The 18,641-nt window shown below is 36.3% G+C and overlaps 1 protein-coding gene and 1 pseudogene across 4 annotated transcripts in view; one reads left to right on the forward strand and one right to left on the reverse strand.

The window, feature by feature from the left end:
* LOC130679060 (olfactory receptor 6C74-like) overlaps nt 1-18,641 on the forward strand; it is a 102,599-nt gene that overhangs the window by 51,076 nt on the left and 32,882 nt on the right. For 2 of the 4 annotated variants that reach the window (XM_057486781.1, XM_057486779.1), the window contains exon 2: nt 16,449-16,646. The exons of the other annotated variants lie outside the window; for them this stretch is intronic. The gene's annotated coding sequence lies outside the window, so the exon portion shown is untranslated. The remainder of the gene's footprint in view (nt 1-16,448; nt 16,647-18,641) is intronic. 4 annotated transcript variants of the gene reach the window in all.
* LOC130679305 (olfactory receptor 6C76-like) lies at nt 5,544-6,488 on the reverse strand (annotated as a pseudogene).

Below are 18,641 nucleotides of genomic sequence, written 5' to 3' on the forward strand. Positions count from 1 at the left end.
ACTCTGTCCTCTTTCCTGTTGTTCTCAGGATTAGTTGCGCCAATTTAATTTTCTAATTGTATCCAGTTTTAAGAGGAAGCCTCTGTTTCTCCTCTCACACTGCCATCTTTAATCCATCAAGCTCAGTTTCCTTATATTTTGTTGAGGATTTTTGCATCTATGTTCATTAGGGATATTGGTGTATAATTTTCTGTTTTTAGTGTCTTTAGTTGTTTTGGTATCAAGGTGATGCTGGCCTCAAAGAATGAATTTGGAAGTATTCCCTCCTCTTCCACTCTTTGGAATACTTTCAGAAGGACAGATGTCAGCTCTTCTTTAAATGTTTGGTAGAATTCAGCTGTTAAGCCAACTGGTACTGGAGTTTTGTTTGTTGGGAGGTTTTTGATTACCAATTCAATTTTGTTACTGGTAATTGGCCTGCTCAGATTTTCTGTTTCTTCCTGTCATTCATTAAGGTTGTACTTTTCTAGATATTTGTTAATTTCTTCTATGTTGTCCCCTTTATTGGCATTAAATTTTTTTCATTGAATTCTCTAATAATTCTTGTATTTCTGGGGTGTTAGTTGTGACTATTACATTTTATTTTTTATTTTGTTTGTGTGCTCTCTCTTATTCTTGATAAGTCTGGCTAGGGTTTTTGTTATCTTCTCATATAACCATTCCTTTGTTTGCTAATTTTTTTGATTGTTTTATACTTCTCTGTTTTATTTATTTATTTGTGCTATGTTCTTTATTATGTCCCTCTTTCTACTAATGTTGGATTTCATTTGTTCTTCTATTCCTAATTTCTTTAACTGTGATTTTACACTGTTTATTTGGGGTTGTTCTTTCTTCTTGAAGTAGGCCTGTATTGCTACATACTTCTCTCATAGAACTGCTTTTGTGGCATCCCACAAATTTTGGATTGTTGAATTGTTTTTCCATTTGTCTCCACGCATTGCTTGATTTCTATTTTGATTTGTTCATTGATTCATTAATTATTTAGAAGCATGTTGTTTAACCTCCATGTTTTTGTGGGGTATTTCTGTTTTTGTCTTGTAATTTACTTATAAATTCATATCATTCTGGTCTAACACAATTTCAAATTTTTAATTGATTGAGGCTCTTTTTGTGGTCTAGTATGTGATCTGTTCTTGAGAGTGTTCCATGTACTTTAGAGAAAACATATGACCTGCTGCTTTTGGATGGAATATACTCTAAATATCTGTGAAGTCCATTTGAGCTAAAGTGTTGTTCAGTGACTCTGTTTCCTTATATTTTCTGTGTTGTTGATCTGTCCACTGATATAAATAGTGTGTTAAACTCCCCTAATAAGAATGAGTTGCTGTATATTTCCCACTTTAATTCTGCTGGTATTTGTTTTACATATTTAGGCCCTCCAATATTGAATGCATAGATATTTATAATGGTTATATCCTCTTGTTGGACTGACCCATTTATCATTACATAATATCCTTCTTTATCTCATTACTTTATTTGTTTGAAGTCCAGTTTGTCTGATATAAGTATTACTTTTTCTGCCTATTGTTTGCATGAAACATTTTTTTCCTCCCTTCACTTTTCAGTCTGTGTATGTCTTTGGTCTGCAGTGAGTCTCTTGTAGGCAACACATAGATGGGTCTTATTTTCTTATCCATTCTTCCACACTATGCCTTTTGATTGCTGCATTCAGTCCATTTACATTTGAGGTATTATTGATAGGTATGCACTCATTGCCATTTTATTAATAGCTTTCTGGTTGTTTTTGTAGTTCCTATCTGATCAGAAGCTGAATATTAGAGTTCTTGAAGCCCCAGTAGTTGGTATTTTATTGAGAAGCTTGGGAATGTTTTATTAGTGCTCAGACATTTTTATAACTAGGAAACAATGCCTTGATTTCCAGTCAACAATCATATGATCTTATGTTGACTGAAGTTTTCACTTGTTATTAGTTTTCTGTTTGTTATGTGAAACTAACTGTTGTTAGTTTAAATTCACTTTTATTAATTAGTTCTGTCTGGGCTTTTGGGTAATATAAAGACCACATAGTGATAATAATGGCATGTAATAAATAATATTACAATATTCTTTACCAAGATTTCCTGGTATAAGTCATATGAATGTATTTCAAAAAAATATGATTCATTTATATTTCCATTTGCTAAAGTAGCATTGCTATCTCAGAAAGCAGAAAGGAATGTATATGATCATCTCTCTAATTTTTGTGTGTCTTTAATATCATCACCAGGTAATTTCTAAATATTAGGAAGTGCATTCATGTGTGCTGTCATTAAAACAAAATGTGGCCCATGAGTTTGTAGCAGCATTGTTTATAATAGCCAAAAAGTGGAAACAACCTAAATGTCCATTCAACTGAGGAATGGATAAACAAAATGTGATATACTGATACAATGGAGTATTATTCTTCCTTAAAGGAAGAAAGTACCAACAGATTCTACAACATAGATGAACCTTGAACACATTATGTTAAGTGAAAGAAGCCAGACACGAAATGCCATACATATCATGTGATGCAGTTTATATGAAACGTCTAGAATAGGCAAATCTGAGAGACAGAAAGCACATTAGTGGTTGCCAGGATCTGGAGGTAGGGAGAACCAGAGCGTCTCTGAGTAATAGATATGGAGCATCTTTCTGATGATGATGAAAAGGTTGTGAAATGAGATAATGGGATAATTGTACACTTTGTGAAGGTACTAATAGGCACTGCAGTATATGCTGGAAAATGGTTAAATGTGAATTTTATGTTTTGCAAATTTATCTCAATAAAAATATAGTTTTTGAAGGGGATACAAAAAATTCCAGGTTGGATTGGAAGATTTAATGCCTTTCAGAACCTGAGTCTTCACTTCATGACTGTCTGTCCACTCTGGGGAAATCCTTGCCTTGCTAGAGGGAAGACTGAAGGGTGAGATGAGATGAATGAATGTGTTAACTAACAAGAATAATGCCGATTGCATAGCTGGTGTACTTGGTGTTAGTGCTTTTTAGTTTAGAAGAATCACAGCGAATTAAAGGCAAAGAGAGCTTATGTCCCAGTCACTGTGTCACCTTCTCTTCCAGGAACACAGTCTTCTAGGAATAGAACTGAGAAAAATAAAATGCTAACAGGTAAGTAACTGATTTCCCACTCAACTCTGACAAGCAAGCCACAGAGCAGCCAGCATTGAGGCTAGCAGAGAGAAAGTAATGGATTAACAAGGATGATATAAGCCAAAATAGAATTAAGTACAATATTAGTAGGTAAAACAAGGTAAAATCATTCTAAAAAGATGTATTAAGTTTTAGATTTTTAAATATGGCTCCATACCAACATTCTATGCACAGTCATTTTAAAGAGATTCTGTTAACACATTTATTTTCAATAAAAAGTTTAATTGAAGAGGGATGTTTATGTTGTAAGTAAAATACTAGATAAAGGATTATTCGAATGAATTTTTACATTTACCATAGCTGTTTAAAGGCAACTATCTCAATAACAAATGTTAAGATCTTGGATTTTAAAGAAACTTCAAATTTTTATCAGTGATGTAAAAATTTCAGGGAAGTGTAAGAAACATATTATAAACCTACCTCTTGATCACATTATCTTCATTTTATTGTTAGGTCATAATCTGAGAATATGTATATAACCTGTTCCTTAGGCATTTCACCCACTAGTGTTCACACTTAGATTTCCAAACTCCTCCATCATTCCTTCTAGGCTTGTTAGTACACTGAGTATAAGAAAGAACTTCTCATATTTTTCCTCTTCCAGATCAGGAGTTAAGGGAAATTTGCATTATGAAAATGCAATAGTAATCTTTGTTCAATAAATTTGAACTAAGAAGAGTTGCCTTAAAATCTAGTCATAGGAGTCAACCTTCATTACATCATGTTATAGATGAGTAAGTGTGGAAAAATCAGTATTTGAGAATGGTCAATTTTCACTTATGAACTACAAATGATTCAAAATGGTCTCTATATAATGTTACCTTCACAGACTTGCCTTACCACAGTGCATTCTTTATGTGGAAAGAAAGGATTAGAGTAACAACTAGTAATATATGGGATTTCAGAAAACTGCAGTTTTTTTCCATGCATAGCAAATCGAAGCAAAGTGGTTATTGATAAACAAGAAGGAATGATGGAGTTAGAAAATCTCAATAGATGTGAAAAATAGTGGGTAAAATATCCAATAAAGAACAGGATATACACATATTCTCAAACTATTACTTAACTTTAAAATGAAAATAATTGGGGCATGAGGTAGAATTCACTTCCTTAATGAAGTGATTAAACTTAGCTTTACAACTAAAATAATGGCTAAATGTATAGTTAGTAAGTTGATGGAAACAAAGTTAAAATATATTTAGTTGAAACTAAATGAGGCAGGAAAGGGAAAAAATGAACATAAAACTCTTGAGATAAATTAAGATGATGGGAGGACAGGACAAATAGTGAAATATAGCAGTAAACATGACATTTGTAAGATGCAGAATAGGAATTTCCAGTGCTCATTCCCTCACTGAAACATAAATTTGAACAACTATCCATGTACTAAAATACCATCACAAGAGCTAAGGGATCTGGGTGAGATTACAGCACCTGGGAGCAAAAATAAGAACAGATGCATGGAAGAGTAGGAAGAACAATCTCACACGACCCATGTCACTCTTCCCTTAAGCTCAGGTAGTGCCATATGAAGAGAGAAACCATTTATGTGGGGAAAGGACAGAGGAGTGAGCAACCGACTTACTTCCCCCTGAACCCCAGCACCAGGCCACCCCCACAGCCAGGCTCCTGTGGCTCAGCCTGCAGACCCCTCACTTCAGCACCCAGCCAGCCTCTGTGGCCCTCAGCTCCAGACCTGCACTGTGTCCCCAGGCCCAGGAAGATCCCTGCAGACTCAGCTTCCAGGCCCACCAAGCAGCAGGCCAGACCCTATGACGCAGGGTCCAGGACTAACACCACAGTCCCAGATGAGCCTTGCCCCCATGGACACAGGTGGCACGTCATTCTAAGGGACCCCAGCAGCCGGCTGACCCCCACAGATTAATGATAGGCCCATTCCCATGACTCAGGTTCATGCCCCACCCCAGCGCCAGGTCAGCCCTATGGAGCAGGCTCACGCACTGCTGAACCAGTTGAGAAGCCAGCCCACCCACAGACTCCAGCACAAGCCCACCAGTGGACCCAGATGTGAGCCCAGAACCTCTGGGTGGGCTGACTGGTGAACGGCTTTCCCAGTCCACATCTGCATAGACTGGAAGCGGCACCTGCTTCTTCAACTGTACAGACTCCAAATGCAGAACACAAGGATCATAAGTAATCAGGCTAAACACCACAAAAGAAAGAAAAAAGAAAGCTCTAGTAAATGACCCCAAATAATGGAGCTACTCAGTATTAATGGCTTTCTTTTCTCAAACTTCAATACTTCCACTAGTGCACATCTTTTACTTCCAATTTAGAAGAATGCTGCTTTACACGCTTGAGTGAAATTTCAGTGCTTCATTATTAATTACTAATTATCATTGTTTTTCATTTATTTGTGAATATAACACTTAAAACTTCACATGTAAAGAAGATACCTTTCTCATGGAATCCTTAAATGCTTGTTTCACCTGCTGGTTCCTTAAAGCATAAATAAATGGATTCAGCATAGGAGCGACAGAGGTATTGAGCATAGCTGCCCCTTTTGTCAATGCAACCCCTTCCTTGGCTGATGTTTTCACACACATGAAGATGCAGCTTCCGTAAGAGAGAGAGACAACAATCATGTGGGAGGAGCAGGTTGAGAAAGCCTTTTTTCTTTGTTGGGCTGAGGGGATTCTCAGAATTGTCCTGAGGATTTAAGAGTAGGAGAGAATTACTAACGTCAAAGTGGACATAAGCGTAAGCACAGCTAAAACAAAGCTCATGAGCTCGAGAGTACTGGTGTCTGTGCAAGACATCTGCAGTAAAGGAGCAGCATCACAGGTGAAGTGGTCAATGACATTGGAGTCACAGAAATCCAGCTGCAGCCCCATGGTCAGCGGAGGGAAGATCACCAAGAAGCCTGCCAGCCAAGAGCCGACTACAAGCTGGTAGCAGATCTTGTTACTCATGATGGTTATATAATGTAGAGGTTTGCAGATGGCCACATAGCGATCATAGGACATAGAGGCCAGAAGGAAAAACTCCATCGAACCAAGGAGGATAAAAAAAAACAGCTGAGCTGCACAAGCATTGTAGGAAATAGATTTGTCTCCAGTTAGGATGCTGATCAAAAATCTAGGGTTACAGACAGAAGTAAATGAAATTTCTAAGAAGGAGAAATTCCTGAGGAATAAATACATGGGGGTCTTCAGGTGGGAATCCAGCAGGGTGAGAACAATGATAGTGAGATTTCCAGTAACACTCAGGACATATGTGAGAAATAAAAAGAGGAAAATCACAACCTGCACTTTTGGATTATTGGTCAGACCCAGGAGGATGAAATTTGTTACTGATGTTCTATTTCTCATTTCTGGTAGTTGACTTTTTGACAGACCTTCCTGGCAAAATCAAGGTAAACAACAATAAATCATTTAGACAAACATAAATATTTGCACCTACTTTTTCAAGTAATGATTATATTTCACAAGAAGTACTTTGTACACTATAAAAAATGTCCTATATATACACTCACCACTTACCATAATTTTTTATGCCTCTTACAAGTATATCTTCAATATTTAATGTGCATCTTATTACTCTGAGTAATGTCCTTTGATTTCTTGGTACAAATTTGCCTCCATTTCTTATGATTACTTCTTGGGAAATTTGATGATTGAACATGAATTATTCTCATGCTCCATTGTTTAGCTAAAATTAATAGAAGACATTATGCTCTTTTTAAGTCATTTTTTTCTGGCATAAAATTTCTGGTAATAGTGGAAACCAGTGACCAACCCAACCCTCATTCACATTTTGCCATGGAGATTCTAATTGTTCATTTGGGGAAGTAGTCACTTCCCAAATAATCACTACACCGTTAGCTTATCTAGTGCCCTTTAATTAGTAAAACTAAGAAACCAAGTGATTCTGACATTGTACAGTGAACTTTTATTTGTGAAATTAATGATTTTTATAATGATGCCATATATATTCAATTCCCTATAATTGGAGCTTCTGAACCCTTATCTTCACTCTTGATTTCCTAAACAAAGATGTCTTTCTAGGTAAATACAATTAACTTAGTGATTTTCAATTTATTGTTTCAAAATGCCTAATAAAGTAATTTTTGAAAATCTAAGTAATGGCTGAGCATCACACAACCTGTGGACAAAATATGTTAATGAAGTTCAGAAGTACCCTCATGCAGAATTTAGATATGAAACATACAAACTCATTACATATGCTAATTTGTCTTAAAAGACAAGCAGTGGGCCAATGCTTCTTGGAGGGATAACTGTTTTTTCCTCTCTTCCCACAAAGCTTCCTTCATAAAAGCCTCAATATTTCATATCATCACAGCTAATGGAAGAGTTTCCTTCTGTTTTTCTCACCCTCCTAACTGGGAATCATGAAATATTTTACTTGCCATCCAAGCTCCAAATCTTCAGATAAAAGTTATAAAAGGAAAATAATCTAGAATCATTTTTTGAGTAGTTTTCAGATTATTTCATAGATGGCCATTTCTACTGTTTCCTTAGATTAAGCAAGCACAGCACCTTTAGTGTGTTTTGGTATAGAAATATCTTTAGCTTGGGAAATATTCTTTGAGAAGAATTCTTAATGACTTTTGGGAAAATAGTAATTGGGCACTCATGAATCATGCATAAGATCAACTTTGGTGAGTATATTTTAATTGGTTTATTATGGGACCAGTGTCCCAGTATCCCAGGAGACATTTGAGGAAATTATCCAGCAGGGTGATGGCAAGGTATTTGGGGAGGGGGTAAGCTTAGCAAAAATAAACCAACATTTTCTGTGTTCGTATTCCTATGACCCTCGAATCTTTTTTTTTTTTTTACTCATTTATTGAACTTTCATTTATTGGACATTAACTATATTTTAGCCACAGAGGCAGGATTCTTCATTTATATATATATTTTTAAATTCCTGTTTCAGATATGAATCTACTAAAATTGAGAGGCATTAAGTGAAATTCCCAAAATAATTGCTTGTAAATAATAGATCAAGCAAATAAGCTGTTCTCTTTTTTTTTAAATTAAAGTATCATTCAGTTGAAAATATTGAAAAGTAAAACAGGTAGAGAACTCTTAAGGGAAAGTACTTGGTTTTAAGGTCAATGAAATAATTTTTAAAATATTGAAAACTTTTGAGAGACATCATTCCAGCTAAAATTTCCTTAGGAAGTACTTCTTTCATCAATTGAGCTAAATATCTAGGATACATCTAAAATTAAAAGTAACTAAATATCACCTTTACCTTTCTATATTATTTCCAACATATGAGTATAAAACTCAAGATGTATTTTAATAATGTGTAACAAAGCTATTCTTTTTTTTTATTAAGGTATGATTGATATACACTCTTATGAATGTTCCACATGCAAAAACAATGTGGTTTCTACACTCACCCATACCATCAAGTCCCCACCCATGCCCCAATGCAGTCATTGTCCATCAGTCCAGCAAGATGCCACAGATCCACTATATGCCTTTTCTGTGCTACACTGTTCTCTCCGTGATCCCCCACACCTTGTGTACCAAACATAATACCCCTCAATCCCCTTCTCCCTCCCTCCCACCCACTCTCCCACACCCCTCCCCTTTGGTAACCACTAGTTCATTCTTGGAGTCTCTGAGTCTGCTGCTATTTTGTTCCTTCAGTTTTGCTTCATTGTTATACTCCACAAGTGAGGTAAATCATTTGGCACTTGTCTTTCTCTGCCTGGCTTATTTCACTGAGCATAATGTCCTCCAGCTCCATCCATGTTGTTGCAAATGGTAGAATTTGTTTCTTTCTTATGGCTAAATAGTATTCCACTGTGTATATGTACCACATCTTTATCCATTCATCTACTGATGGATATTTAGGTTGCTTCCATATGTTGGCTATTGTAAAAAGTGCTGCGATAAACATACGGGTGCATATGTGTATTTGAATCTGAGAAGTTATATTCTTTGGGTAAATTACAAACAGTGTGATGCCTGGGTCAAATGGTATTTCTATTTTGAGCTTTTTGAGGAACCTCCATATTGCTTTCCACAGTGGTTGAACTAGCTTACATTCCCACCAGCAGTGTAGGAGGGTTCCCCTTTCTCCGCATCCTCGCCAGCATTTGTTGTTCTTAGTCTTCTTGATGTTGGCCATCCTTACTGGTGTGAGGTGATATCTCATTGTGGTTTTAATTTGCATCTCCCTGATGATTAGTGATGAAGAGCATCTTTTCTTGTGTCTGTTGGCCATCTCAATTTCTTCTTTGGAGAACTGTCTATTCATATTCTCTGCCCATTTTTGAATCGGGTTATTTGCTTTTTGGGTGTTGAGGTGTTTGCCTTCTTTATATATTTTGGATGTTAACCCCTTGTCAGATATGTCATTTACATATATATTCTCCCATACTGGAGGATGCCTTTTTGTTCTGTTGATGGTGTCCTTTGCTGTACAGAAACTTTTTAGTTTGATGTAGTCCCATGAGTTCATTTTTGCTTTTGTTTCCATTGCTCGAGGAGATGCGTTCAGGAAGAAGTTGCTCATGCTTATATTCAGGAGATGTTTGCCTATGTTGTCTTCTAAGAGTTTTATGGTTTCATGACTTACATTCAAGTCTTTGATCCATTTTGAGGTTACTTCTGTGTATGGGGTTAAATAATAATCCAGTTTCATTCTCCTGCATGTAGCTGTCCAGTTTTGCCAGTACCAGCTGTTGAAGAGGCTCTCATTTCCTCATTGTATATTCATGGCTCCTTTATCATATATTAATTGACCATATATGCTTGCGTTTATATCAGGGCTCTCTAGTCTTTTCATTGGTCTATGGGTCTGTTCTTGTGCCAGTACCATATTGTCTTGATTCCTGTGTCTTTGTAGTAGAGCTTGAAGTTGGGAAGCATAACGCCCCCAGCTTTATTCTTCCTTCTCAGGATTGTTTTGGCTAGTCAGGGTCTTTTGTGGTTCCATATGAATTTTAGAATGATTTTCTCTAGTTCGTTGAAGAATTCTGTTGGTAGTTCGATAGGAATTGCATTGAATCTGTCAATTGCTTTAGGCAGGATGGCCATTTTGACAATATTCATTCTTCCTATCCATGAGCATGGGATGTGTTTCCATTTTTAATTTCTCTTTATTAATTTCTTTAATTTCTCTCATGAGTGTCTTGTAGTTTTCAGAGTAGAGGTCTTTCACTTCCTTGTTAGGTTTATTCCTAGGTATTTTATTCTTTTAGGTGCAATTGTGAATGGAATTGTTTTCCTGATTTCCCCCTCTGCTAGTTCATCATTAGTGTATAGGAATGCCACTGATTTCTGTGTATTAATTTTGTGTCCTGCAACTTTGCTGAATTCAGATATTAGACCTAGTAGTTTTGGAGTGGATTCTTTGGGTTTTTTTATGTACAGTATCATGTCATCTGCAAACAGGGACAGTTTAACTTCTTCCTTGCCAATCTGGATGCCTTTTATTTCTTTGTGTTGTCTGATTGCCATGGCTAGGACCTCCAGTACTATGTTAAATAGAAGTGGGGAAAGTGGGCATCCTTGTCTTGTTTCTGATCTTAAAGGAAAAGTTTTCAGCTTCTCGCTGTTAAGTATGATGTTGGTTGTGAGTTTGTCATATATGGCCTTCCTTATGTTGAGGTACTTGCCCTCTATACCCTTTTTGTTGACAGTTTTTATCATGCATGGATGTTGAATTTTGTCAAATGCTTTTTCAGCATCTATGGAGATGATCATGTGGTTTTTGTCCCTCTTTTTGTTGATGTGGTGGATAATGTTGATGGATTTTCGAATGTTGTACCATCCTTGCATCTCTGGAATAAATCCTACTTGATCATAATGGATGATCTTTTGTATGTATTTTTGAATTCAGTTTGCTAATATTTTGTTGAGTATTTTTGCATCTATTTTCATCAGGAATATTTGTGTGTACTTTTCTTTTTTTGTGGTGTCTTTGCCTGGTTTTGGTATTAGAATGATGCTGGCCTCATAGAATGAGTTTGGAAGTATTCCCTCATCTACTCTTTGGAAAACTTTAAGGAGGATGGGTATTAGGTCTTCACTAAATGTTTGATAAATTTCAGTGGTGAAGCCATCTGGTTGAGGAGTTTTGTCCTTAGGTAGTTTTTGATAACCAGTTCAATTTCATTGCTGGTAATTGGTCTGTTTAGGTTTTCTGTTTCTTCCTTGGTCAGCCTTGGAAGCTTGTATTTTTCTAGAAAGTCGTCCATTTCTTCTAGGTTATCCAGTTTGTTAGCATATAATTTTTCATATTATTCTCTCATAATTCTTTGTATTTCTGTGGTGTCCATAGTGGTGTTTGCTTTCTCATTTCTGATCTGTTTATGCGTGTAGACTCTTTTTTTCTGGATAAGTCTGGCCACTGGTTTATCTATTTGTTTATTTTCTCAGAGAACCAGCTCTTGCTTTCATTGATTCTTTCTATTGTTTTATTCATCTCGATTTTATTTCTTTCTCCTGTAATCTTTATTTCCCCCCTTCTCCTGACTTTGGGCCTCATTTGTTCTTCTTTTTCTAGTTTCATTAATTGTGAGCTTAGACTGCTCATGTAGGCCTGTATTGCAATATACTTTCCTCTTAGCATGGCTTGGCTGTGTCCTACATATTTTGCAGTGTTGAATTATTGTTGTCATTTGTCTCCATATATTGCTTAATCTCCATTTTTATTTGGTCATTGATCCACTGGTTATTTAGGAACATGTTGTGAAGCCTCCATGTGTTTGTGGGAGTTTTCATTTTCTTTGTGTAATTTGTTTCTAGTTTCATACCTTTGTGGTCTGAGAAACTGATTGGTACAATTTCAATCTTTTTAAATTTACTGAGGCTCTTTTTGTAGCCTAGTATATGATCTATTCTTGAAAATGTTCCATGTGCACTTGAGGAGAATGTGTATTCTTCTGCATTTGGGTGTAGAGTTCTGTAGCTGTCTATTAGGTCCATCTGTTCTAATGTGTTGTTCAGTGCCTCTGTGTCCTTACTTATTTTCTGTCTGGTTGATCTGTCCTTCAGAGTGAGTGGAGTGTTGAAGTCTCCTAGAATGAATACATTGCATTCTATTTCCCCTTTTAATTCAGTTAGTATTTGTTTCACATATGTAGATGCTCTTGTGTTGGGAGCATATATATTTATAATGGTTATATCTTCTTGTTGGACTGACCCCTTTATCATTATGTAATGTCCTTCTTTGTCTCTTGTGACTTTCTTTGTTTTGAAGTCTGTTTTGTCTGATACAAGTACTGCAACTCCTGATTTTTTCTCTCTATTAGTTGCATGAAATATCTTTTTCTATCCCTTCACTTTTAGTCTGTTTATGTCTTTGGGTTTGACATGAATCTCTTGCAGGCAGCATGTAGGTGGGTATTGTTATTTTATCCATTCAGTGACTCTATGTCTTTTGATTGGTGCATTCTGTCCATTTACATTTAGGGTGATTATTGGTAGGTATATACTTACTGCCATCACAGAGTTTAGATTCATGGTTACCAAAGGTTCAAGGTTAACTTCCTTACTATCTAAGAGTCTAATTTAACTCACTTAATATGCTATTAGAAACACAATCTAAAGGTTCTTTTCTTTTTCTCCTCCTTTTTCTTCTTCCTCCATTCTTTATATATTAGGTATGATAGTCTATCCCTTGATTGACTTTGGGGATAGTTAATTTAATTTTCCATTTGCTTAGTAATTAGCTGTTCTACTTTCTTTACTGTGGTTTTATTACCTCTGGTGACAGCTATTAAACCTTAGGAACACTTCCATCTATAGCAGTCCCTCCAAAATAGACTGTAGAGATGGTTTGTGGGAGGTAAATTCTCTCAGCTTTTGCTTATCTGGAAATTGTTTAATCCCTCCTTCAAATTTAAATGATAATCTTGCCAGACAAAGTAATCTTGGTTCCAGGCCCTTCTGCTTCATTGCATTAAATACAACATGCACTGCCTTCTGGCCTATAAGGTTTCTGCTGAGAAGTCTGATGTTATCTTGATGGGCTTTCCTTTGCATGTGATCTTATTTCTCTCTCTGGCTGCTTTTAACAGTCTTTCCTTATCCTTGATCTTTGCCATTTTTAATTACTGTATGTCTTGCTGTTGTCCTCCTTGGATCTCTTGTGTTGGGAGATCTGTGGATCCCCATGGCCTGAGACAGTGTCTCCTTCCCCAGATTGGGAAGTTTTCAGCAATTATCTCCTCAAAGACACTTTCTATCCCATTCTCTCTTTCTTCATCTTCTGGTATCCCTATAATGCGAATGTTGTTCTGTTTGGATTGGTCACACAGTTCTCTCAATATTCTTTCATTCTTAGTGATCCTTTTTTCTCTCTGTGCCTCAACTTCCTTCTATTCCTTTTTTCTAGTTTCTATTTCATTTATTGTCTACTCCACCATATCCAATCTGCTTTAAATACCCTCCATTGTGCTCTTCAACAATTGGATCTCTGACTGGAATTCATTCCTGAGTTCTTGAATATCTTTCCGTACCTCCATGAGCATGTTAATTATTTTTATTTTGAACTCCCTTTCAGAGGATTAACAAGGTCCATGTCATTTAAATATTTCTTGGGAGTTGTATTAGTATTTTTACTCTGGACCAGGTTCCTTTGGTGTTTCATATTTGTATATGGCGCCCTCTAGTGTCCAGAAGCTGTAGTCTCTGGAGCTTCTCAGCCCCTGAAGCAATATTGGGGGTTGCAAGGGAGCAGTATTGGTGCCTGGCGTGAGGAAAGAGCTGTTTCCTGCTTTCCAGCTGCTATGCCTGCCTCCACTGCCTGAACCAATTGGGTGAGCACACAGGTATAAACTTTTGTCCCAGAGCAGCCGGATATGGATCCCTGCTTTCCACAAGTGGCTGAAATTCCAGTCTCCCCAGGAACTCTGCCTATCCCAGCTTTCCAACCCCGTAATCATGAGAATATGATGAAAGCACCATGAAATGTAGGTTTGTGCTCCCAGAGCAGATCTCCAGAGCTAGGTATTCAGCAGTCCCGGCCTCCACTCCCTCCCTGCTCTGTTCCTCTTCCTCCTGCTGATGAGCTGGGTGGGGGAAGGGCTTGGGTTCCGCTGGGCCACAGCTTTGGTATGTTGCCCTGTTCCATAAGATCTGCTCTTTTCTCCAGGTGTGTGCAGTCTGGCGCAGTCCTCTTTCCTGTTGCTCTCTCAGGGTTAGTTGTATTAATTATATTTTCATATTATATGCAGTTTTAGGAGGAAGCCTCTGTCTCTCCTCTCACGCCACCATTTTTAATCCTGTGACCATTCTTTACCAGTGACACATTAAGCACAGTGAATAAGTACAGTGCTAAAAACAAAAAACTTCATTTGAAATGGTATCATCTGGTTGAGCATATGCTATTAAGTGAATAACTAGGATTTTTAATTACTTTTGTATACTCAAAAATGGTACTACAAAACCAGGTTCAGTTAGTAATTGGGTTATTCGAAATTACCGCCAATGTAGAAACAAATATAATCAAAAAAATCATAGAATGGATCTTTTCATATTGAAGAAATTGTCTTCCTGTTATATATATATATTTGTATATGTATATATATATATATGGCTCCTATATTAGAAAATGTCTATTGTAAGCAATAGCTAATCATTTGTATGTATTTCCAGCATCATTTGTAATGGCTGAATATACTTTCACTTTATGGATGTGCCACTGTAAATCTTATCTGTCCTTGCTGAGCATTGCAAATTCCTCTTTTTGGATGTTAATCTATTATTGGATAAATCATTTATGACTACTTTCTCCCATACTCTAGTTTGCCTTTTTGTTCCGCTGATGGTGTCCTTTGGTGTAGTTCTGCCTGCTGATTTTTGTTTTGTTTCCCTTGCCTGAGGAGACATACCCAGAAAAAAAAATTACTCATAGTTATGTTCAAGAGATTTTTGCCTATGTTTTCTGCTAGGAGTTTTATGTTTTTGTGTCTTATATTTAAGTTTTTAATACATTTCAAGTTTACTTTTGTGTATGGAGTTAGACAGTAATCCAGATTAACTCTTAATGTAGCTGCCTAGTTTTCTCAACACAATATTGAAGAGACTCTCTTTCCCCATTGTGTATTCATAGTCTTTTATCATATAACAATTAACTATATGTACATGAGTTTCTTTCTAGGTGTAGGAATTTACCTAAAAAAAGAAAATCTCTGATTTGAAAAGATATATGCACTCCTATGTTTATTGTCACATTATTTACTATAGCCAAGGTGTGGAAACAACCAAAGTGGCCATTAATAGATGAATGGATAAAGCAGATGTGTGGTACATATACAAAATAAAATATTGATCAACCATTAAAAGAAATAACTCCTGCCATTTGTGACAGCATGGATGGACCTACACTGTATTATGTTAAGTGAAGTAAGTCGGGTGGAGAAAGATAAATACCATAGGATTTCACTTATATTTGGAATCTAAAAACAAAGCAAAATGAACAAAACATTAGTAGATTCATAGATACTGAAAAGTAACTGCTGGTTACTATGGGGAGAGGGTTAGGAGTGGGTGGGTAGGGCTGGTGAAGGAGATAAAAAGCACAGAAATCTCAATCATAATGTAAGCTGGTCACAGGGATGAAAGGGCAGCATGGCAAATATAGTCAGTGGTTCTGTAACATCTTGTTATGTTGATAGATAGTAACTGCACTAGTGGGGATGAGGATTTAACAATGTTGCATCACTGTGTTGTAAACTTGAAACCAATATAATAGTGTATGTCAACAATACTTCAACAAAAGTGTACTTTAAAACAATAAATAAATAAAAATCCTTTTATGAAAATCTTAGAAAGCTTAGACAGACGTACAAATCTTGTTAAAATTTTCCTATTACAGTTTGAAAGCAAGTTTCCACAAAAGCAGTTACTGAGCATAACTCTGCATTCTGAAAATGTTCATACACATTTATATATTTCTCTTGAGGTGTAGTTGTTTGTATCATACATTTAGAAAAATGGCTATTTTCATACAGTCAGCATATAGAAGATGAATACTCTTTAATCCTTACCAATGTGATAGAGAATGAAATACCATTCTCCTCTATCTATTCCTGTTGGAGATTATAACCCAAAGCAGAAAATAACAAGGGTCAAGGAAATGTGTTGAAATAAGAAAACTAGTGCATTGCTTTTAATATGGTGCAACAACTATAGAAAACTTTATGTTGTCTCCTCACATAAGTAAACCTAGCATTGCCTTATAACCCCCAATTCCACTTTTTGGTGTATACCCCCAAAAATGGAAATAAGAATCTCAAAGAAGTATCTGCACTCACATGTTCATTACCACCTTATTCACAACAGGTGAGATATGGCAACACTGAAACATCCATTGATAGGTGAACGGATAAAGAAAAAGTGGTGGACATGCACAGTGGAATAGTGTTCAACCTTGAAAAAGGACATTTTGACACATTCTCCATTAGCAATGAACCTGAAGACATGCTAATTTTCATAAACCAGTCACAAAAGGAGAAATTCTGTTAATTCTACTTATATGAGGTACCTAGACTAGTCAAAGTCACAGAAATAGAAAGTAGAATGGTGGTTGCCAGGGACTGAGGGGAGGAAATCCGCTGTAGGACATTGTACTTATGGTTGACAATGCTGCATTGTGTGCTTAACATTTTCTAAGAGGTTGTATTTCACATTGTTTTTCCCACAATATTTAAAAAGGGGCCCTTTCATGTCTTCTTCTGGGAAGCTCCACAGGCAGCTGCACTTAAAAGAAGAGGCAAGAGTCACTAAAGCATTTATAACCCAGGCTCTGTGCCATCAAGCAGCCTCCAGCGTCATCTGAGCATCTTGAGGTGTCAGCAGCAGTCGGCAGGGGAGGGCAGGTGCTGGAGTGTCAGCCAAGGTCATTTCTGGTCTATGCCTGCCCAGAGTACCCTGTCAAGCCTCACAGGCTGATATCTAAGAAAAAGCCTATGATTAGTTTAGGATAGGATATCCTATCAGAAAACATTTTCTGGTGACTAGGAGAGGAATACTGTTTTCTCAACTTGGGGGACCATACGTACCATGAATCTTCTAGCTGGTTTTCATGTTATATGTGCCACCATAAAGTGTTCCTAGTTGTTGGTGTGCATGCGTTGTTTGGAAAGCATGAATTATTTTATAAGCCCTGACCAGGGAAGGACCTAGTAGTTGGTCAGCACTGTGTATGGAAAGATAACTGAACTGGATGTAGATCTCAATTTGCATGGATTCACTGAGTCACCTGGGAGAATTCCCTTTCTTTTCTGGGTTCCACAAGTGAGTGTTGGATGATACCAAGGGTGTGAATAAATCTCATCTCACAAGCCAACTCTTAATGGTGTTGGCACTGTGTTGGGAAGGATTCTAAGGTCATATCCTCAGTCTTAAAGAAATAATCACGCAACTCATTTGCAATTATGGTTAGTGGTCTGTCTCTTTTATTTGCTCTCCCTGTATGTGAATATGTCTATAATCACCTCTAGATGGGAAATTCTGGAATCCCAAAACTTTTCATAGTTCCCTTGTTGCTTCAAACTGGAAAATTACTGTTAACCATTTCCAGTCATTTTAGAAGGTACTCCACACCAATGTTCTACAAAAATGTAAGATAACAGATTTTTTTTAGGTATCAAAATGTAAAGCATGTATAAAGCACAGAGCCTAGGCATTCAATTTAGTAAGGTTTTCAGTTCCTTCCATTTGTTTTCTAGTAAGTGAACTCTGCTGAAATTAATATACTACACTGTGTGGAATCATACACATACACACACACATGAACACTTGAAATTAAAGGTTTATGCATGTAAGGTTTACACATCCAATGAGATACTAATATAATCTTTGGAATATTTTGAAGGTACAGCTTTGAGAGCTTTGTATGATTTTTCAGCAATTCCTCCCATAACTGAGATATATATTTGGATTATCTGTTGCCTTATGAATACTTGCTATTTAATACCGTATCCAAAAAAAGTTAAAGTAAGAGTGTTTGTATCTAATTTGGTACAGTACCATAATTACCTCATATAGTCATACAATTTTATTGCTTTGTCAGCATATAGAACATTTTATCTTTATAATATTTGTGTTTGTCTCACACTTTTATATTAGAATTGCATGTTTTTCATAGACTTGTAAATTTTTCCCTTATTTTTATTAATTTTTAAGTTTTATTAATTTTGTTTTTCCATATACTGAACTCTATAATTTTTAATTTTTAGGCTCCTGAATTTCACCTTTAATTCGGTATTTCCATTCATAGTGCTTAAATAGTATGTGCTACTTAGGGTGATTGTTTGAAAACAACTTAGTGTTTTTTCTATGGACTGACCTAATTTTTTGACTACCAGTAAAATTGTATCCTTTGATTCTTACGTGCATGGTAAATAGGTTGTAAATATCCTGCATTGATTTTAAGTGACTTAATAGGTTGAGTTTTTGGGATTTCCTTCCTCTATTTTCTAATAATATGATATATCAAATAATGTATAAGTATAGTCACTGCATTGACTGACT

The sequence above is a fragment of the Manis pentadactyla genome, chromosome 10 (genome assembly GCF_030020395.1).
Source record: "Manis pentadactyla isolate mManPen7 chromosome 10, mManPen7.hap1, whole genome shotgun sequence".
Classification (NCBI taxonomy): domain Eukaryota; kingdom Metazoa; phylum Chordata; class Mammalia; order Pholidota; family Manidae; genus Manis; species Manis pentadactyla.